This window comes from Protopterus annectens, chromosome 6.part0, assembly GCF_019279795.1.
Source record: "Protopterus annectens isolate FY-2018-M chromosome 6.part0, PAN1.0, whole genome shotgun sequence".
Lineage (NCBI taxonomy): Eukaryota > Metazoa > Chordata > Ceratodontiformes > Protopteridae > Protopterus > Protopterus annectens.
In genome coordinates this window covers 698580311-698604278 of record NC_056737.1, presented here as the reverse complement: position 1 = coordinate 698604278, position 23968 = coordinate 698580311, and the positions used below count along the sequence as shown (strand labels likewise).

At 40.4% G+C, this 23968-nt stretch overlaps 1 protein-coding gene across 1 annotated transcript in view; it reads right to left on the bottom strand.

Moving 5' to 3' along the window:
- LOC122803879 (coiled-coil domain-containing protein 170-like) overlaps positions 1 to 23968 on the bottom strand; it is a 1585583-nt gene that overhangs the window by 1487380 nt on the left and 74235 nt on the right. The gene's annotated exons all lie outside the window — the stretch shown is intronic.

Below are 23968 nucleotides of genomic sequence, written 5' to 3'. Positions count from 1 at the left end.
TTTGGCTCTTCCAGTGTGAAGAAACTGAGAAACTGCAGCCAGAGATACTGCCAACTTGAGTACAGTTCAGTTACTGGCTATGAAGTACACTGCCTGGATGCCTGCAAAAAAGAAATTAAGACAGCCTGAAAGAAAGTCATCTAAAAAAGGTGAAGAGAAAGCACTGACTGGGAAGAATTCTGCAGCTGTCCAGCAAAAAGCAGTTGAAGCTCCAGATTTGGTGCAAGACAAGACTTCCAGTGGAGAAATAATCAGCTTTCAGCAGGGAATATTACTTTTAGGTAGGGAGTGGAATTTGATTTGCAACAGTGAGGATATATCTTGGGGGTCTAGCAGGGAAAATGTAACAAACGAGGGTAGATTTCTGAAGAAATTTATGAAAATATTTGGTATAAAACACTTGAATTCAGTAGCAGGGACTCAGAGAATTTATATATTATTCCCAAGGTACAGTAACTGAGCTAGGCTTGATAGAAATTATATTTCACATGAATATGTGCATTTAATTGAGAACTTTGATATATATCCAATAACTATTTTAGATCATGCACAAATAATTAGAAAGATAAAAATGCAAGATATTGAATTAAAGATGAGACCTACCTGTTAAAAAGAGAGGAATTTAAGAAAGAAAATCTGGACATTATCTGCAAGTTATTATGGATGATAGAAAGCACTCCAGCAGTTATAGATAGTGAGTGAGATAAAATGAAAGTGAAGTATAAAAACAGAGTAGAAATCAAAGAAAAAGAGATCTGGTTAAGAAGTAATAATAATAATTATTTAGTTGCACTGACAAAGGTTAAAGTATTGTAGAATAAGGAGAATCTCACAGAACAAGAAGATGCTCAACTGCAGAGTGTTAAAGAGCACCTGGATAATACGCATGAGTTTAGAAAGATTGATGTTAATTGACTGTTTTTTGATAATAAATCCAGAGCACAAAAACTTTTGGTACAGTGGTTTAGGTAACAGAAAGTGGAAAGGGATGTTGCCAAATTTAAAGAGCCTACAGCAAGAAAAATAACCAGAGATCCTGCTGAGATATTACAGATATTTTGGAAATTTTATGAAAATATCTATAAAGCAGAGAATTGGGAAAAATCAAGAAAAAGCACAAATGGAAATATTTATGGAAGACTTAAATATGCCAAGGTTAGAGGTAGATGATGCTCAACAACTAACAGTTAAGATAGCAGGAGATCAGATAAAAATGGTGATGTATAACAAATCTACAGCAAAGTCTCCAGGAGTAGATGGTATTCTGGTAGAAGTTTGCAAGTTAGGAGCGAAGAAAATGATAAAGAAATGGAAGTTGTGTTTAACAGCATTTTAAAAATAGGGGAGGCACCAACATCCCGAAAAAAGTTGTGGTGGCCATAATACCTAAAGACAGTAAAGATCCATCTGATCTAGCTTCATATAGGCCCATTTGAATTCTAAACCAAGATTATAAAGTGTTTATGGCTAAAAAAAGGGAAAGGTGATGTCAAAACTGATTGATATGGACCAATGTGGTTTTGCAGAGTGGAGACAAACATTTGACAATGTTAATCGAACAATGATGATCCAGAGGGAAGGAGAATGTAAGAAAATAACCACTGTTACTGGTGGAACTTGATGCAGAGAAAGCATTTGACAGAGTAAGTTGGGATCTTATGAGTATGGCAATGGAAGCATTTGCATTTCCTGATACAATAATAAGGTTAATTAGAAGGATATATGAGGGATTGGAGGCAAAAATCAAAGTGGGAGGGTTCCCTTCTGATAAGTTGTGCCTGAATAGAGGAACCAGACAGGGGTATCCTCTTTCCCTTTTGTTATTTGTGTTATATTTAGAACCACTGGCAAAGAAATAAGGAATTCAGAAATTCAAGGTTATAATTGGTATAGTGCTCAAAAACAGTTGACTTTATTTACAGATGATATTATTTTCTTCCTGATGGAACCAGAAAAGGACATCTCAGTCATCTCAGTGTTGTGGAATATTCTGATATATATATATATATATATATATATATATATATATATATATATATATATATATATATATATATATATATATATATATACATATATATATATATATATATATATATATATATATATAATGGTACATGAAGCATATTCAGTTCAGCGGCCTTCATTCGTATACCACCTGAACTTGAGTAAGCCACATAATCAGGTAAAATCTCTCAGGTGACCTATGAAAATATACCATTGTGTCTAGGTACCTAGTGTGTCTTAACCTAGTTAACAAAAACTAAATAATGAATCACTGAATTGAAAAACATCATATGCACATTTCACTGCATTACCGCTTGCTAAAGACAATGATGAACTAGTATAAATAAAACTGGAGAAGGGTACACTGTAGCTGTTGGCATCATTAGACTACCAACTTATGCCAAAGTCATGGCCACAAGGCAAGAATAATTTACTTCACACGTGAACTTTATAATGTGCCGAGCTATTTCATTGTGCATTACGGTGAAATGGGAGTTCTTACATATATATATATAATGAGGTCAGATGAGGGAGAGTTCAGCAAACTGCACAACATTTTTTATTATACTGCAAACTTGGTGAACACAGCCACTTTATTCAGTGACTTGTAAAACTGCAATTTGCTGAAGTTCTTTTGCTCACTCACAGGGACATTTTATCTCGGACCTATAACAATGTTAAGTGTGGCTGGCCAATTTCCCTAGAATACCCTTTATTACATATTATGAAGGTCTAACAGTAAATAATGTACTGAAAGTACAAGTCAGTAAAAGGAGTAAAGTGACTCAATTTTCTTTCTCAAAGGTGGTATTAATGAATGTCATTTCTGTTGTCTTTTTATAAAATGCTTTTACTCAAAAGCTAGCAATAGATAACCTTTTTATTGCATAAGATGACCTATGAAGAGGGCCCTCCTTCATAAGTCTTAAGGTAGGGTTTATGCTTTCAGTCGGTCAGCATTTGGTCTCATTTTCCCAAACATACTCATACTCAGGTATATACATGTGATCAGGGATGGCTTTTGGTCAACTGGTGCCCTAGGCAAAAGTCTCCACAGTGCTCCCCCCGCACCATCTGGTGCCCTCATCCTGGTCTACCTACACCATTGAGATTACTGGAAAAGCACCCCTGCTACAGAGGTGCCCTAGGCGGCCGCCTAATTGGCCTATGCCTTAGGCCGGCTATCCATGTGATCACAATAACACACACATCATAATGCCATATGTTTACTACACAAATTACCTCATTTGCAGTGGCCCCAGTCTGCCCCACTTTGGCACTAGGAAGTACCAAACATAAACATAAGCTCTGTGTTTCTAAAGTACAGCCAAATAATCCACTTATTCTGTGTTGAAGAGGTCATGAAAATCAGAAACATACATGTCTACATCCAGTGGGGTTTGGCTTTATTGGCCTGACTGTACCCATAATGATTTAAAAAGTAGAATGTCACAGGAAGTCATGTAGCCAAAACACTTGTATGGCCTTCAAGGTTAATTTGCATATATCCCATGGGTTTCTACTATACAAGGTTTATGGTAGTACATAGTAAAAACTCTGTCTAGGCTGGGTCTTTCTTGCAGTTTTTATTAAGTCTATCATTGAAGATCCTTCATGATTTTTATTTATTTATTTTTATTTGACATTTGATTGGTTCCTCTCCCAGCCCATGCTTACACTTATCAAGGATATCAGAATTTGTCAGAAATCTGGGATGCATGGCTAGGCTTAAAAAGGCCCTTGTGGTCATTAGCAGAGTAAACACCTATGAACCTGTTACCAGGAACAAAGCCCATTTTCAGCAGCAGCCCAGTAAGAAAACTTCTACAGTAGTTATACATCAGTTAAGATACATTTGAACATAGAAAATATAAAAAAGATGATGTTTATATAGATTAAAATGATATTTAAAAATAATTCAAATTGTATCAACAGAGTAACAAAGAGTTCCAAAAAAGGGAAAAAGGCTTATGACTAGGGTAAGTGTATTATAGGATTAAGAGGGAAGATAAGATGCCATAGTGATATAAAAAGATCATTAGGATCACAGGATCATAGAAGGTTAATAGGCTAATGACCCTGGGGCCCTTACAAGCCTAGCCAAGAGTTTATCCCCATAAAAGAAACTTCAGTCAATACCTGTCACCCCTGTCAGTGAGGGACACAGGTGGAACCCCTGGGACAAATTTGTGATTTTCCATCCACTCATCAAGGCTGTGCTTGAAGATGGTACTCTGTTTGACATGTATGAAGAGTCATTTCCACAGACAGGGCTGCCTCTGGAAGAAAAAACTGTCTCTCCATCAGGTTTTGTTAATGTTGCATATTAGATTTGGCCTTTTGATTGGGTAATGCGTGAGGAGCTAGACTTATGGATATGGAGCATCTCTAGTAGTGCAGGTCCGAGATTGCCTTGTAGATCACCTTTGAGCTATCTGTATGATATGAGTAGAGGGATAGTGATTTGAGCTTATCCAAACAGGCTATAGATTCTCTTTGTGAGGTAATTATGTGCCCTTTCCACCTAGAGCAGGTGTTTGGAAAGTACATACCAAATGGGGAGCTGTACTCAATTATTGGCCGAATGAGGGAGGAGTACAGAGAGGTAATAACCTCCTTTTTTCTGGATGCAATCCCTTTACTTATGAGATGAACCAAGTAAAAGGCTTTTCTGACCACTGCTGCTACATGATAGTCGAATGTGAGATTGTTGTTAACCTGAGAACCAGGTCTCTCACCACAGGGTGTGTGCTTAGGCGGTTGCCATTGATGTACAGTAGTAATCAGTAAGGGCCATGTTTTTGCTGAATTGTATGAACTTTTTTTTTACATTTAAATTAAGGGCATGACTTTGGCACCAGCCATTTGTTGTTGTGAGACCCTCTTGCAGTATGTTAACATAATTTGAGGAGTGAATGATAGCACCCAACTTCGTCCACAAACTTGGTTAGCCACAGGCCTTTTGTCTTTGCCTGGACCTCTGAGAAGTAGATGCCAAACAGTAGGGGTCCCAGGACAGATCCCTGGGAAACACTGTTGGAGGTGGAGGCACTTATTTTGACCTTATGGGTCATATCATAGATTCATAGGTTCATAGGTAAGTACTAGTCTATCTGCCTGAGGGCATTTATAAGCCTAGCCAGAGTGTGTCAGCTTTCGCTGCCCCATTGATTAATTAACTGAGCCTCTGTCAAGAAGAGCCAATGAAGTGATCCCAGGGGTATATTTTCTGTTACCCATCCACTTGTCAAGGTTTCTCTTGAGGAGTGTTAGTGAGGGGCTCTGCCTAATGTTGTTAGGAATTTTGTTCCAAAGCAACGGGAGTCTCTGTGACAGGAATCTATCCCTCCAGCATGTCCTATTTATTGTTGTGGTGAGGTTTAGCTCACTAGAGCGAGTGGCTCGCAGTGACTTGGATTTCTTTAGGTGGAGCATGTCCATCAATTCTGAGTTGGACATGGCTTTGTAAGTCAGGCAGAGATCACCTCTGAGTAAGCGATATGCGACTGAGTACAGCTGGAGATTTTCCATTCGGGCTGCATAGAACATATGTTTGAGGCCAGTAATCCTCTTGGTGAAGTACTTTTGTGGTCTTTCCAGCTGTTGGAAGTGTCTTGTGAGGTACATCCTAAATGGGGCATTGTACTCTATGATGGGTCTGATGAGTGACGAGTAGAGGGGCACTATAACCTCTTTATTTCTGGATTCGAACCCTTTAGTAATTAGATGGGCTACATAGAAGGACTTCCTAACTACTTTGGCAATATGATTGTCAAAGGAGAGATTACTATCTACCTTGGTCCCCAGATCTCGTATTACCTCTTCTGTATTAAGGGGGCTGCCACCTATGTGATAATTCATGGGTGCTTTGTTTTTCCCAAATGGGATGACTATGCATTTTTTAGCATTTAGCTTGACACCATGACTTTCACACCAGGTGTCCGTCTCAGTAAGGCCCTTTTGGAGAATGTCCGTGTCAGCCGGAGAGTCAGTTATGGCTCCCAGTGTGCAGTCATCATCGAACTTGGTTTGCCATAATCCTCCTGTGTTTGCCTGTACTTCTGAGAAGTATATGCTGAACAGTAGGGGTCCCAGGACCGAGCCTTGTGGGACACCACTTTGTGACAGGTTTAGAATCGGACCTGGAGCCCGCTATTCTTACCGTGTGAGTTCTGTCTGTAAGCCAGTTGGCAACCCATCTCATAACATAGGGGTTTATCTTCAGGGTGGTGAGTTTTTCTATAACTCCCGAGTGGGGAATGGTGTCAAAAGCCTTGGTGAGGTCAAGGTAGGCTGTGTGAATTACCTTCCCCTCATCTATGGCCTTGGTGATTGTCTCAAAGAAGTCAGCCAGGTTTAGTAGGCATGATCTGCCCTTAACAAAGTCGAACTGGGTCGGGTCAAGTGTTTGGAGGTTCCCAATGTCTTTGTTAATGGGTTCCATGATGATGCGCTCCATAGCCTTGCAGACCAGGCTAGTCAGGGTTATGGGGCAATAGTTACCAGGGTCAGTTGTGGCCCCTCCTTTGTGGAGGAGAATAACTGTTGCTGTGAGGTTGAACAGTGTGTTTAGGTGGGGGGTTAGTACGTTTTGTAGTTCGTGCAAGACGCAGCCTGGGACACCATCTGGCCCCATTGATGCTGTGCTTTTGGCTTTTGAAAGGGCAGTTTTCACCTGTGTGTCTGTGATTTCTGGGACACTACACTTTCCCGGTATTGTAGTGGGCCCTTTTGTGGGTGAGAGGGGGGTGAAGTTTGCACTGAATCTATCTGCCAGGATGTTGGCAACATCTGTGGGTTCAGTATATTTTGTGCTATTTTGCACTAGCTCAGAACATATCTGCGAGTTGCCACTTAGATTCTTGACATAGCTAAAGAAGGTTTTGTGGTTATCTTTCGAATCCTTGGCTATTTTTTTTTCAAAGTTAGCCTTGGAGGATTTTATGAGGGACCTTAGTTTCTTACTGATACTGATCAGGGGTGTCTTTCCTTCTTGGGATTTGCCTTTTTACTGAACTAGTTTCCTCCTTCTATTGTATAGCCTGTTTATGGCAGGGGTCCACGAGATTGGTTTCCTTCTCTTAGGGGAGTGAGTCTTGGTTTTGCTAGGGATGGCACAATCCATGCATCCTTCTAGGTGCTCATAGAGTGCATTTGTATAGGTTCCTGCATCTTGGACACTGTATCCTTTAGCGTGGGGGCTGTGAAACTTACCACCTCTATCTTAAGTAAGGTGAAGTTTGCTATAGAAAAGTTTTTCGCTGTGGTTTCCTTGGTTGGAGGTGGTGGTATGGTGTGGACATCCAGAGTGATTAGTTTGTGGTCTGATCTAACCAGTGATGGGTTGACCTCCAGTGTGGAACACCTGTCACTATGTTGGTGATGACTAGGTCCAATAGGTTTTCATCTCTGGTAGGGGAGTTTACCAGCTGATCCAGGGAATTTGAGTTGATAAATTCCAGGAAGCGCTGGACCTGGGAGTTCGTACTTGAGTAATTTTCCTCAGTTAATGGTAGGCTAATTGAAATAGCCCAATATCATGGTGTTCGGTAGGACCTTTTTGTTTTCCAGTGTCTCCAGAGAGGCGGAGTGGTGATCCTGGGTCATGGAGGGTGATCTGTAGCAGGCCACAATTTGTATTGCAGATTTGCCTGATGTTAGTTGCACATGGATAATCTCTGAGGTATCATGCTGTGCCACTAACCTGGAGGTGTAGGTATCCTTGATGAATATGGATACACCCCCTCCTTTTGTGTTTTGGTCCATGTTCTGTGGCCAAAATGTGTGGTATGAGTTGTAGCCTGGTGGTGCTGGGGTGCTCTGTGGAGCCTTGAACCAGGTTTCAGTTACTGCACAGATGTCGACATTCTCTATACTGAGGAGTGCTTCGAGCATGTGCATTTTGAGATTTAAACTCCTGGCGTTGAGTAGCATAACCCTCATTTTTTTATTTGTGCCGTTTACGGAGGTGGGTTTGACTTTTGAGCCTTGCCTAAAAAAGGCACTATGAGGGCAGCAAGAGCCTTGGCCAGTATTCGAAAGCCTAGGGGTGACAGGTGCAAGCCATCTCTTGCAAAGCAACAAGGCTTGTCGAGCATGTCATGCCAGGCTGACAGACACTAGATCCCCTTTGAATGACACCAGAAGCTTAGACAATTGTTGAAATTAATATTTTTTTTTTTTACTGCGGTATCATTCTTGGTGAGGGCAGGATGCTACTCAGGGTCATGGTCATACCCGCCTGGGCTACATGATCAGAGAGCTCTTCCATGTCTTTTTTCATATAGTCCAGGAAGGTACATCTCAGGTCATTCACACCAACATGAACAATGACAGAGTCATATCTGTACTTGTTCTGGAGTGACCTGAGTGCTTGTGTTATGTGGCGGATTCTGGCTCCCGCCAGGCAGCTAACAGTAACCTTCTCCTTGTCCAGCCTAGTGAGTGGGACATCAGTGTGCCTGATTATAGAGTCACCTATTACTAGTGTGTTAGGTATATATATAAAGACAAAATCCACTGCAACTGAGAGGCCGTAGTTAAAAAGAAAGTAACTTGTTATAAAATATAAACTTCGGACTCGACACGACTTAGTATAATTTTAAGAACAAAAAGATTTATTTGGTGGTAAGCGCTTTCGCGTACCTTCCTGTACGCTTCTTCAGACCATAAAAACTTTCTACAAAATGAGCAACTTTATATACTAAACTCATCACCACTTAATTATCTCAACAAGTAATCATGCACACTCAATTCAATAAAACAATTAAGAAAGTTAGAAAATACTGCAGTTAAAAAACAGCATTACAAAGACATTTTCTGAATGCACTTCCACTAGAAACTTAAAAGACAAACAAACAAAATCAATACTTAAACATTCACTATAACTGAATGATAAGGGCAATTTTCAGGATTGAGTTATTATGTTACAATGTATATATGTTTTAAAATAAAAACTAAAGTAAACACATATATGCAATCTGCATTAAAATCATCAGTATAAAAGCATATAAAATACATTTAAACTGATGAATATGTACATCAAAACACAAATGTTTAAAATAATAATAATGTATCATGATAAAACATACTAAATAAGCTCTAATCATAATTGTATAGAGGTATGACTTTTTATGTTATTTAAAACTTCCTTTATAAGACTTACGTTTACTTTTTAACTGCAGTATTTTCTAACTTTCTTAATTGTTTTATTGAATTATTGAGTGTGCATGATTACTTGTTTAGATAATTAAGTGGTGATGAGTTTAGTATATAAAGTTGCTCATTTTGTAGAAAGTTTTTATGGTCTGAAGAAGCTGCAGGAAAGCGCTTACCACCAAATAAATCTTTTTGTTCTTAAAATTATACTAAGTCGTGTCGAGTCCGAAGTTTATATTTTATAACAAGTGTGTTAGGTATGTTATTTCGCCTTAAGGGCTGTGATTGTGTGGCACATTGATTTTGTTTTATGTGTTGTCTGGTTTGTGACGGGAGGTGCAGGTTTTTTTGGGTGTCTGCTTTGAAGGTCTGTGATGCTTTTGCAGGTTTTTATTTAGAGCCTCCGAGTATGATTTCATGTATTTATGTGTATTTTTGCCAGTGCTGGTTTAGTATGTCTATGTGAGCCTGGAGGAGTGGTGCATATGTTAACCTTCTCCTCATGACTGCCTGTTCCAGTCTTGTGTGGAGAGAGCTTAGCCTCCAATTTAGCTATATAATTGCATCTCATGCATATGTTAACGTTTTGCGGTAGGAGGAGAGGGTTGTCTGTGTACTTGAGGCAGTTGTAATATTGCCACAGGATACCCAGGTTCACCAGCTGGACTGGAGTGTATACCTGAAATTGCCCTTTGGTCATGCTTGAATAGTAGGGCGAGCTGCTTAGTCTCTTGTTTGGTGAGGGGTGAATAATGAGCCTTGCCCTGCTGGGCAATCAAGTGTTGGGCTATATTAGTGCTTGCTATTAGTTCTGAGCAAGTGCTGGACTGTAGGATGCTTTTTAAGTGCTTAGGTTGAGAGTTAGACTACTTTCAAGGGAAAACTGAAGAGGAAACTTGGTGGAGCCAGGATAAATTTATCCCAAGCTAACCGGCGCTGCCCAGACGTGCAAAACCGTGCAGACACGGTTTTTACAGCAGGGAAATGAAAGAGATAGAAATTAGCCCAAAATGGCCTATAAACTACTAACTTCTGGGCTGGAACCACTCCTCCAGGGAGAGATGGCTGCTCAAAGCTGCCTCTCTCACAGGTGAACAGAGAAACCTCCCTCTATCCAAGTAAGGTATGGGCAACTCAGAAAATTATAACACAACCCTGAAATCAGCACTAGCCTGAAAATTGGACTATACTAACTTAGAAAGGTGGGAAACAAGGACATTTTTCTTTTAAAGATAAGGCAAAAACAGTAAAAAAATACACTTAAAACAGCTTTAAATGACTACAAACAGTAAAAAATACACTTAAAACAGCTTTAGATGACTACAACCAATCAGCAGTTCCCAACTTAGAAGGATGTAAGCTATCTGTCCTGCCACAACAGTGCAAACCACAAACCTTCTTAATGTAAAACAACTGGTCTGAAGCCCAAGTGCTTAAACCAAAAGGCTTAGAATGATAGCTACACTTTAATCAGGTTACTACCAAGCAGTAATAAATACAATTGAATAATTTTAAGAAGGCCTGGAATAGTGCTCAAGTTATACAAACAAAGCTAGATTCAGCAGGCCTGGATCTAGTCTATGCTACAACAAACAAAGTGCACCAATTTCAGTAAGAAACAGTCCAAATATGCAGGCACTATAAGCCTTTAACCAGAAATTCCCAGCTCAGAAGGGCAGGGTCGAGCCTCTCCTCCCACAAGAGTGCAGACCACAAACCTTCTTAATGTAAAATAAGTGGCCTGAAGCCCAAGTGCTTAAACCAGAACTAATACACTTTTAGAATAACAGACACTGAGCCTACAATCAGCAGTTCCCAACTTAGAAGGATGTAAGCTACCTGTCCTGCCACAACAGTGCAGACCACAAACCTTCTTAATGTAAAACAACTGGTCTAAAGCCCAAGTGCTTAAACCAGAAGGCTTAGAATGATAGTTACACCAAATAGTAATAAATACAACTGAGTACTTTTAAGATGATGCAAAAGCAAAATAAAATAATAAAGTAGGAAGAAACACAAATACAGTAAAAGCAGATGAAAAAAAGTGTAATTTTTTTTTTTTTTTTTTTTGAGTGAGCAAATGAGATGGGCCCAGGAGGAGTATCGAAATGCAACTTTACAAGAGGGGCTTGCAGTTTCAAAGCCACCAAGATTAACACCAAAACAAAAGCAGGGAGGGTGGGTGCGGAACTAACTGAAAAAACAGAGCCACAACTTCCAGCTAGATAGTATTCAATGCAACACAAATAAATCAATTTAAATGCTGTATTGTTTGAAAAAAGTGCAGATAAAGATTTACTTAAATTCACTTATACATCCAATTGATTGCATATAGGTCTTAGCTGGCCAAAGCTCAAAGTTTAAGCAGAAAATAATCCAAAATGTACCACTTATATAAGGCAGAAACCAAATAACAATGAAGTGAACTACCCCCACTTATCACTGGCTATGCAGGAATTTTAACAAGCACTAAATTCTAACAAGCATTAACTGAAAAACAGAGCCACAACTTCCAGTTAGATAGTATTCAATGCAACACAAATAAATCAATTTAAATGCTGTATTATTTGAAAAAAGTGCAGATAAAGATTTACTTACATTCACTTATACGTCCAGTTGATTGCATGTGGGTCTTAGCTGGCCAAAGCTCAGAGTTTAAGTTTCAGTGAGCCAGTTAGCCACCCACCTGATAAGATAGGGATTTATGCCAAGTTGTGTTAGCTTTTTGATGATGCCCAAGTTGGGGGTTTTGTCAAAGGCCTTGCCCAAGTCAAGGTAAGCTGTATGTACTGACTTTCCCGCATCCAGGACCTTGGTGACAGTCTCAAAAAAGTCAACCAGGTTCAACAGGCAAGATCTGCCCTTGATGAATCCAAACTGGGTAGGGTCAAGTGCTTGGATATTGCCTATGTCCTTGTTTATGAGGTCCATAATAATACGCTCCATGGCTTTACAGGTCAGACTTCCAGGGTCAGTAGTGGCACCTTTGTGCAAGGGGATGATAAAGACAGTTCTCCACTCTGCTGGAATGGTGCCTGTACTTAGGTTGTGGTTGAATAGGGTGCTCAGTGGCGAAGCTAGTTCTTGCTGGAGATGTTGTAGAATACAGCCTGGGATACTATCAGCTCCCATGGAAGCTGTGTTTTTTGCCTTGGATACAGCCTTTGACACTGGATCTACAGAGATGTGAGGTGCAGGACAAGATGCTGAATAAATAAGCAGTGAGAAGGCAATATTTCAGGAAGGAGATGTAGTTGAGATAAAAAGCATTAGTAATAAAAGGGAATGACTGAGTTGATGATAAATGGGAGAGTAAGAAAATTTTGAGAGAGGGCAGGTGTAGGGAAAGTTAAAAGGAAAAGAGAAGAGGAGGAAGAAGAAAACAACATGAAATAGTGTAAGAAAAAAGACATGAAATAGTGTAATAAAAAGAGGGGTGGGATATTTTGTGAGAATAGTTAGGCAGGTGTGATGCAGGAGCATAGGCAACAACTACAAAAGAATGATTTTAAGGAGTGTTTAAACAGGATTAGTCTAATGTCTAGGGGAGAAAATTCCATGTCTTTGCTATTGAGTGTGAGTAAAGGAACTGACCTATAGATTTTTTGCTTTATAAATATCAATGAGATGTTTCATGGTGGGTCTAAAGGGTGGGTGAAATCCTAAGCAGTAAAGCTGACCTATAGATTTTTTGGTTTATAAATATCAATGAGATGTTTTATGGTGGGTCTAAAGCATAGGTGAAATCCTAAGCAGTAAAGCAACATGGCAGCAGGAGCCAGAGAACCACTCCAAGGCTAACAAGAAACTAAGAACCTGGGAATATCTGTATAGTGCATTATTACTTTATTACCCACTGAGATCCATAACTATTCATTTATACATAATATATATAACTATCATATTTTATCCTGAAATTTTTTGTTGATACTGTTATAAGCCTCTGTACCCCTCCTGAAAAAGTTTCCTGTATCTCTAATGAAATGTACTACTACAGTGTCTTGTTTCTATTTTAACTTCTCAGTCTGTGGCTGAAATGGGGCATCTCTGGATCATTCCACTGTCACTGTTAGAAAACAACAAATAAACAGACAAACAAACATATACACAGGGGACATAATTTAAGAGTCACAGAATGGAAGTTTGCCTAGAAGAAAGTGAAGAAGACTCAATGGGCAGCTGCAATCAAAGGCAGGCCAATCAAGTACTAAAAGTAGTTACTTCTAAACCACAGCCAAATTCTATAGCAGGAAACCTGAATGCACTGAGAACCTAACTATCCTGCAGCAAGGAATGGCGGCTGCCAAAGACTCCCTCTCCCAATGACACAAGAAATTCCATACTAATTTTAACAAACCAGATGCAGACCCATTTGTGGGGCCCACCCTCAGGAGATCACAATGCACAGTGAAGTAGGTAGTTACATCTTTCATCCAGATTCTCACCTTTCACAAATAATTGGGAGAAGAGTAATCTGAAAAGGAAGGGAAAAACCCTTCTAGAGAGAAGGAGAAAAGAGAAGGGAAGAATGAAATCCATCAGTTGGGTAGGTCCCAAAGAGTCACAGCAGCCTGAGAAGGCAGAAATCCTAGTAATGTAGATTACTCTCAGATGAACTCTTATGTGATAATATAGCACCTGGGACCCTGAAAAAGGAAAGCATGCCTGCGGAACTAGGACCTCAAGGCCACAGAAAAGGAAATAACACCCTGAAAGGATGAAAGAACTCACCAACATTAGGGCTGTCTCATCAACCAGAGCTCAGCCTCTATACAGTGCCTTCCAGAAAATAAGGGCAGCACTTGTGCCAACCCCCTGAGTGGGACACAACCTATCCCCCAACAATCTGGGAATACAAGAGAAGCTAGCTGAAAAAAGCATAAGCAAGTTTACCAGAAACTCAGAACTGCTCCAACAGGACCTCCACAGAAACTGTAGAGGACTCAGATGGAGAGGAGCACACCAGCTAACCAAAGAGAAATAGAGCCACTGCCTTCCCACAAGGAGAGATACCACTCTGGTCCACTCAAATAGCTTCTCTATGTATCAGAGGTCAAGAACACCCATAAAAGTCCTCCAAATCATCACAGCCCACAAATTATTATTCCAGCCTACTAGCTGCCCTGCATTATCTAATATCTTACAACCATATACCCCCTTAGACCCATTAGATCTACTCACCAAAACCTTATAATCGTCCAAAAACCCAAGCACCCAGCTGGTCAGCTTCTACTCTCCTTTTCCCTAGCCAAAAAATGGAATGCTCTGCCCTCTACTCTGAGGACCTGTGACAATCCACACACCTTCAAAACACAACTTCATTCTTACCTCTTTCTTCACAGGAAATGTAACTGCACTCTTCAACTCATACCTACCAAGCTCTGGTCCTCCTTCTCTCCTGGCTAACCTTCATACCTTCCTAATTTTTCTCATATACGTAGATTATAAATGTAACTAAACAGTAACATCCAGCCATTGTGCTGTATGCCTGTCTTTCTCTTGAAAAATTGTTAATAGTTTTGCTGTCTTTACTGAATGATATCTGTTTTGAATGTAATACTACCTGTTGATTGTTATACTATCTGTTGATTGCAATGCAAATATTTTTCTTGTAATTCTCTATGTAATGTAACTTTGTATTGTAGAGCTTTTCTCCCCGGGCCTCCACTGAAAATGGGCTCGCGAGCCAAGTGGACCTCCACAATCACCAAACTGGAATAAATAAATAAATAACTTTAAAAGGAGCCAAGGATTAAAAACTTTTTCTCTGACATGTGACATGGCAAAGGCAGATATATCCATCCAAAAAATTCTAACTTGCTGGAGTAGTGAGAAAAGGAGAGACTAGACACTATACCAGAAGTGGTCAGGATAAACTGCCAGAACACTCCAAATCTGAAGAACAAATTCTGCACCTACCATCTCTCCTCACGGGGCTATCTCTACTTCCAAAGGACAATTGGAAACTAAAAAGAATGTCCAGAGAGGTTAAACACAATTATTTTACACAGAAATAAGAACTGTGGTGGTTACTCAGCTCAGACGCTCTAGATGCTGAAAGAGAAGACAAGAACTCCCCATAATGGGGTACCCATGACCCCACTATGGAACCTAGAAGCACCCTCAGATAGGACGAGATGTGGGAAGTGTGATAAGCAAGAGGGGGGCCCTGACAAGAGAGAAACAGATGAGAATCAGGGTCCCAAAAGAAGTCCACAAGCTCCACCACTCATTCAGAAACAGACAACAATGTTGCAGAGGAGGACTGGAGGAGGAAAAGCAGTACCAGGGTCCTCTGATCCCAATGGAACCCATACCCTAATCCCACACCTAGTGTAAAAGCCTCAGTAAAGAAGGGTAATCCAAGCCCCCTCTCCCTCAGACAAAGCCTAAGTGGATGGCTAATGCACTCCAAAATAGGTAGATCACTAAAGCCAAAGCCGCCCTGGCTCCTAAAACTTGGAATGAGATAATAATTAGGCAGACTACAAAACTGAGGGTGGCTATCCAAAAGGAAATAGCAGCTGGCATAGCAAGGCAAAACTATCTGCACAGCATGGAAGACCACTAGCAGGGCCTTGCTGCCAAAGGTTTCCAAGAGAGATCAATTGTGGAACTCAAAGGTGAGAGATCTAGGTACACAGATAGACAGTAGCCTGAACTTTGACCACCATGTGTCCACAGTCCTTCTATGTGGCACAACTTATAAGTAAGGTTATGATACCCAGATCCAAGGAAACATAGCCCCACTGTACTCAGTCCTCATTTGACCAATAATAGAGCACAATGCACTATTTGGCATTTCCTTGCCTAGGCACTTGCAGCAGCTGAAGCAACCTCAGAGGTTCCTCACAAAGAAAATACAGGGTGTAAACATGTCCTGTGTAGATAGACTAAAAGCCCTATCCCTTTATTCTGTCTCCTACCGACTATTAAGGGGTGACCTATGCCTGACCAATAAGGCACTCACAAATACAGCCCTGATGGAGCTGCTAGACATGAGGGTCACCTGATCTAGAGATCTAAACGTAGACAGCAACTCAGACAAAACATGCTGTTAAGATAGATATGTGTCTCAGAGATTGCTCCTTCTGGGGGAACAGGCTTCCTGTTCACATTAAGCAGAGCCCTTCCCTGCCCTCTTCAAATGCACTTTGGATCAATGGATGGGGATTTGCAAATTCACACCTGGATAGAACCTATGTCTGTTATGGAAAAGGGCATTCTGAAGATACTCAATGCACGGGCATAAATCCATGCCATCTTCATGCCCCTAGGGGCCATATACTGGGTAAAATTGGGTTATATTGACTAGGCTTGTAAGGGCCCTTAAGCCATTAGCCTAGTAATCTCCTATGAACCTATAACTAAACAGTAATTAAAGGTGAGAATCAAACCCTGTACCTACTGCCTGTGAGGTAAACACCTAAACTAATATGCCATGTTCCTTTTTATATATATAGATAGTTATTAGGCTTGCAGTCCAGGGGACCATTGAGTAGCATAGCCCAATTTCTCAGTCACCACCCCCCCACTATCTGGTAAAGTGACTTGCTTAAGATCACATAATTGGCAAATGATAGCTTAGGGAATCAAACCCTTTACCACAGGTACTATAGCTCAGGGCCATACCTCTCAACCGCTTAGAGGAAGAAGTCTGAGCAAAGCCATAAATAATGGGGGGACAAAGACCCAAAAATAGGGACACATTTTAAATAGTGCTCATACAAACTTAGAACATAGATAGAGTAATAGGTTTTGCATTAACATTAATTTTTGAGGGGTATGAAGTCTGAAACTCAATTTTTTCATTATTTTCTGACTTCAACCTTCAATTATAGTTCAATGATTTACCAGAAAAACACAATTTTATGAGAAACAGACCAAAATTATGAAGCACAAATCTGGACATTCTGCAAAAATCTATACAGTTGAGAGGTATGCTCAGGGCCTTAACCCTGTGTGCCAACTGCCATGGCTGGAATGGATCATTTATGCTATTTTCTCTCAAATGAAATCATGCTGCACAAAGACTTTCCTCTCATGGACCTTGTCTACAAATGGAACAGTGAGACTGGTCAATAACTGCCCAGGTTGTCAGAGTATGACCCAGACTTTTTCAGGACAGGAGTAATCAATATAGCACAGTTATGTAAGTAAACAATGTTTGCATGAGCACTGCTGCAGTAGCTTCAGCTATATAAATTATACCGTATACAGGCTTGCGACCATAGGAGGTACTGCCAGCCATGCCAGGAGAAGTAGGACAGTGGTTGTGTAATATATGCCAGCACAGCTAGCTGGAATTTTGTTAATAATTATGTCATTTGTATATCAAACTGATTTGCACAGATGCTTGTCCTAAACATGTATTTGTAAAGTTGCTTGTATTAAAATGTATCAACAGTGAGCACTGCTCGAAAGAAAAGAAATGTACATGTATTATTGTAACTGAATTAAATGTATATGTTTTGACAGAGGATACTGGAGGAGATCAGGTTAATCTCAAGCTTCTAAAATAGTAAGAAAAATAAACTACTGGGCCTAGGCCATAAAGATGTTATCTCACATGAATAAAGTCAGAGACAAAGTGTCTGTAAGAAGTATGGTTTATTAGCTGCTGTAGGAAGAAGGGAAGTGCTTTATGTTTTTATGACTTCCAGGAACTGCAGCAGGTCTGAATAAAGCTTTTTCTGTGTGTATGGTAACTCATAGGTGCTAAAACCCTAGCAGCTTCTAGTGATGGGGGATAGTGTAAGAAATAGAGTCAGATGACCAGATGTGTGTAATGTCATTCTGTTAGCCAGAAATAATATTTAGATATTAGTAGGCGATTGTTCTCAGTATTCTGTATTCCGTCTTGGATCTGACAGTGAGGACTACTCACCCACATCATCTTGCCTTGCTCTATTCAGTAAGTAGGAACAGTAATTTTCTAGATCAGTCAGGGGATTGTAGTGAGAACAGCTATTTTTTTCTGTAACTGTGTGACTCTTTCCAGCTGTGTTATTTTCAATATTTCCAGTCACTGAAACTCTGCTGCTTACTTTAAATAGATATTTAGTATTTTCTTGATCTTTTATTATTTATTATTAAATATATTCAAACTTTTCATTGTGGCTGACCCGTTTTAGAAAATATTTATGCTTTGAGAGTATTTACATACACTTATTTGGTGATAACTGTGGACACTCCTGAAGCCTTGCTGTTTGGTCAACATTACCATTTGTATTGATATTAACTTCACTCAGTATAATTGGATATCATTTTAAGAGCCTTATAGTGACTGACTAGTGGCAGTGAAGCTACCTTATAGTCTGGACAGAAGGTGGCATAGCTAGTAAATCTGTGCCAGCCTTTCCTAGGTGTGTGTGTGTGTGTGTGTGTGTGTGTGTGTGTGTGTGTGTGTGTGTGTGTGTGTGAAAATTAAATCTCAGAGAGAGAGTGTGTGTCAGCTACTTGGAGCAGGGACATGAAGCATGTGTTTCACAGAGATGGTGCTGGAGGACTTGGCTTGGACACTCGGCTGAGGACCTAACCCTACAGCTGTGCCAGTAGTGAGCCTTATTGGGGACCCCGGGCTGAGTATGTTCCCTGTGTGCCCTTAAGGGAAATTATGCTTGATGCAGAGAGGTCTATATCTGGAAATACTGAGTGCATCCATTTGTATTCCAAGTGAATGTCCCTCTCCAGTGTCAGTGGTGAGGATTCACGCACCTTGATTACTGGCTCAAAGTGGGAACATCACAAGGCTATAACAGCCTGCCACCTTCCAAAGTTTAAGGGCACTTTCCACATGCACAGACCATTAGCAGCTCAAGTAGAGCTATAGAAAATCAGCGATATGGGAGCAAAATCATTCATGGCTGTCATGCCAACTGTAAGAGGGAGGCTAACCCTTAAAGGAAGACAAGGTTATGTAATTCAAATTCAAGTCTCCATACCCTGGCAACAAAAATCATAGTAAAAAATAAGGGGAGTGGAGGGAAGGAGCAGTGACTGTAGCAGTGATCATTCAAACATGTATTGTTTTGTTAAGTTTACTTATACAACTGTATTATAATCATCATTTGATCACTGCTGCAGTAACCTTGGCTATATGGATAGACTACTGTAGCTATAAGGTTTGGGAAGAAGAAGGACAAGAGTTAAGAAGTGTCTGGAGAATTGTCCTAGCAAAGCCTGATCTAGTTTGTAGTGATTTGTAAAAGTATGTGCTGAGGACCAATATGCTGCCATTAGAACACTTTTGGAGTCCACCCCCTTTCCAAAAAGTGACTAAAGAAGCCATGGCCCTAGTAAAGTGTGCCTTGACCCTGCCTAAATTGACTTTCTATCATGAGAAAAACAAAACGGAATAGCATGGGACAACAGTCGGAAATGGTCTGTTTGATGCTAGTTGTTCTTATTATTTACCTATATATGAAATGGATAACTGGTGAGAATTTCTGAAGATTTTAGCTCTGTTGAGATAGTATCAGAGTTGTCTGTGGACATCCAGAGTAAAAAGGATCCATTCTCTCTCATTCTAGACTCTGGAAAGAAGTCAGAAAGATGGACACCTTAGCTCAAAGTAAACTTAGATACCACTTTAGGCATAAAATGATTCATTCTCAGGGAAACCCTATCTTTCAGTAGAATGAGCAAAGGTTGTCCCACCATAAGAAACTGCAAGTCAGACACTCGTCTTGCAAAAGTCAGACCAATCTGTAACACTTTCTTCCATAATACGAACCTCAAATGAACCTAAAAAGCAGGTTCAAATGGAAAAACAGTATTTTCAAACCAAAATTAAGATTCCAAGAATGAGTCACCTGTTTAATAGATGGACAGATATTAAAAAAAAAACTCTTTCAAAAACAGCTAAAATGAGAGAGCATTGAAAGAAGAGGATCCATAGTTAGACATGCTGAAATGGCCTAAAGATAAACACTGATAGAGGAATAAGAAAGACCAGATGAAAATTCAGATATTTTAGAAACGGAGAAGCTCTCACCTTAAAAGAGTTTTGGTTCTTAATGTGGCACCAACTAGAAAATATTTGTATAAGTTAATGATTTGCTAGACGCAGGATTTCTTTGCCTCTTATAGTACCTGCTGTGAATCATTAGAAAAATGGTGCTAAAAGGTATAAAGATTTTATCATTCAGGCAGTCTGTAGAAGATGTTTCAAGCTGTGAAATGTCAAACACCTGTCTTGTCTACGTACAGTCTGTGAGAAGGCTTGTGGAAATCGCCATTGGCAATTTCCAAAAGAAAGAAGAACCCCTGTTGTCTGGGTCAGCAAGGAGTACACACAAAGATCTTAGAGAGTCCTTCTGAATCTTTAGAATGACCCTGGATACCAGTGTAAAGGTTGAAAAGAAAAGCAATAATATTCCTGTCAAAGGAAAAGAAAATGTATCCAATCCATTTTCCAAGTTGCAATTTTTCTATTGTAAATGGATACAAACAGGTCTAAATGGTATGTTCCACACAGATGGCTCAAATCCTGGAATAACCCTAATTCAATTTCTATTCATGAGGATCTGTCCTGGTCCTGCTCAACTTGTCTGCCACAAAGTTTTTGCTCTAACTGAAAAGCAAAAAGCTTGCAGAATGAGATTGTGCAAAACTGCTATATCCCAGGCTACAATGGCTACTCTGCACAGAAGGTAAGATCTGAAACACCACCACCCCAATGGTTCATATACCACATTACTGTGGTGTGGACAATGATCACTTAAGAGGTCCAGGGAACCACAGATGATTGACAGAGTGCCTTTCTTACTGCCAACATCTCTTTGATGTTTAAGTGTTTTGGTCTGCCTTTTTTGTTCCAAAGACCCTACACTTATACCCTCAAGGACACAGCCCCACCACCATCAACACACCAAGCAAAGTCTCAGCCACCTGTTGGTACAAACTATAGTACAGTTAGAAGGTAGAACAGAAGACATGGATTTAGATAAAAGTAATGACTCGAATAAAACAGTTCCATTTTCACAAATCTCAAAACTGGAATTTTAAAGGTCAGGGGCTAATGAACTTTACAGAATCTGTTTCAAGGTGTCAGGAATCTCTCACTTGAGTAAGAGATCTTCTCAGACTAGGTTTCCAGAGGAACTTCAAAGATCTTGTCTTATTCCATCCCACAGAATAATATTTTTGAAGTAGCTCCTGGATATTTCCATTAGAAGAGCTTCTCTCCACAGGATAAAGTAGCTCTATGTACAGATCTATTCCTGGATCTTTCTGTTCAGTTTACCCAAGGCCATACAAATTTTAGATACCAATTAATTTTTTAATATATTATTTTATGTGTAGTCTAACTAGAGGAATTATGAGAATCATAGATGCCACAAATCCTAAAATCATGAGAAATTGCTATTCAAAAGTGGTAGACTGAGCAGAAAGACCCATGAATAGATCTAGACATAGATCTATTTTATCTTGTGGAGAAAACCTTGTTTAATGGATATGTTTACTGACAGCCCCCTTCTCCTAGCACATAATTCTTCTACTTGTGAGAAAGCAGTCTACATCAGTAACCTGGAATCCATTCTCTCTTGTGCCACAGTCAGTACTTCTGACAAAGAGGAGACTGCCAGCATAAACATCACACCACTCACATAACATAGCCAAGCACAACACCCACCCACCTATACAAAGGTCCTCAATAAAGACTTACCAAAACAGCAGAGACCTCCAAAACATGCTCACAAACATTTGCCACACACAACACCCGACATATCACATACAGCAGACAATACATCAGTGTCTCACAAACACAGACCATAAGACAAAACAATAAACCAACATAGTCCACAAGGCATAACAATAAACCAAACATACTAGTCATTGGTGACTCAGTTGTTAGACACACCGATGTCCCCCTCACCAGGCTTGACAAGGAGAAGGTCACGGTCAGTTGTCTGTCTGGTGCCATAATCTGCCACATCATGCATGCACTTAAGTCTCTTTACAGCAAGTACAAGTGTGACTCTGTCATTGTCCATGTTGGTGTGAATTACTTGAGATGTACCTCCCTAGACAATATGAAGGGAGACATGATTGAGCTCTCAGAGTATATGTCCCAGGCAGGTATGACCCTAGCCCTAAGCAGCATCCTACCTTCACCAAGAATGATACCACAATACCAACAAAAAATAATTGACTCCAACAATTGGCTTAGTTTCTGGTGTCATTCCAAGGGGATTCAGTATCTGTTTGCCTGGGTTGACAGCTCTCTATGCTTTGCCAGAGATGGCCTCCACCTGTCATCCCTAGGATTCTGGATCCTGGCCAAAGCTCTTGCCTCCCCCATTGTGCATTTTTCAGACAATGTCCCAAAGACAAATCTTCCAACATAAAAGATCTGTCAAAAAGTAAATTGAAGGTCATGCTTTTTAACACTAGGAGTCTTAACCTGAAAATGCACCCACTGGAGGCTTCACACTGGAAGATGCCAATATTTGTGCGTTCACAGAAACTTGGTTCAGGGCTGCAGAGAGCACCCCTGCCTTACCAGACTATACCTCATTCTACACATTCCGACCCCAAAATGAAGTCGGGAAGACTAAGGGTTGTGGAGTCCCTTTCTTCATTGAAGACAGGCACACCTTCAGATAGGTTTGCCAGCATGATGTACTGGAACTACTCCAGGTCTAACTGACAGTTGACAAGACACCCATCCAAGTTATAGCCAGCTATAGACCCCCCTCCATGACTCAGGACACCCACTCCTCTTACCTGGATCTACTTGACTCCATCAAGGCAAGCCCTAACACTCTGATCCTTGGTGACTTCAACTACCCACCACGGACTGGCTGAACAATTCCTGCAGTAATGCACTCACCCAATGATTCCTTGACACTAGACTAGCTTGTCTCATCCCTCACGAGGGGAGATAACATTTTGGACTTGGTTCTCACCAACATGGGCGACCACTTCACCACTCCCATAGTATGTTCTTCCCTGGTGAGATCAGATCATCGGTCTGTCTCATTCAAAGTTTGTATCCCACCCAACCCCCCCCCCCCCCAGACATAATCAGGCTAAAAAAAATCTCAAAAGCTGAATACAACCTCCTAAGGGAGAATATCAGTAGCTTCACATCACTGCCCCCCCTCAGAGGACACAGACAACTATGCTGAACAGTACGCCAATGCAGCATACTAGCACCCGTACAACTACATGGACTCAAAAGACCTAAAACCTGCTTCTCAAGGAAATACAAACCTGTCTGGTGGACATCCTCTATCAACAGGCTTTACAACAAAAGGAAAAAATTCCAAATTGGAAAAACTCCCTCCTTAGCCTCAGCAAGCAAATTAGATCACTAGTGAAAACCTCCAAAGCCAATTATGAATCAAAACTAGCCTCCAAAACAAAGGGAAACCACAAAGCCTTCTTCAGTTATGTCAGGAACCTCCATGGCAAAGCCCAGGTTTGTTCTGAATTAGTACTTAATGATATAATTTACACTGATCCTGTTGACTTAGCCAACCTGCTAGCAGATAGATTCAGGACAAACTTCACCCCCCTGCCCCCTCAAAGGCCCTTTCAACATCCCCAATACTCGCGCACCTCACATCTGCATAGATCGAGTGTTAAACGCCCTATACAAGACAAAGACCACAGCTTCCATGTGACCTGATAGTATCCCAGGCTGTATTCTGCACCATCTCCAGCAAGAACTAGCTTCACCATTGAGCACCCTATTCAACCACAGCCTAAGTACAGGCTTCATTCCAGCAGAGTAGAGAACTGTCATTGTCATCCCCTTGCACAAAGGAGGTGCCACTACTGACCCTGAAAACTA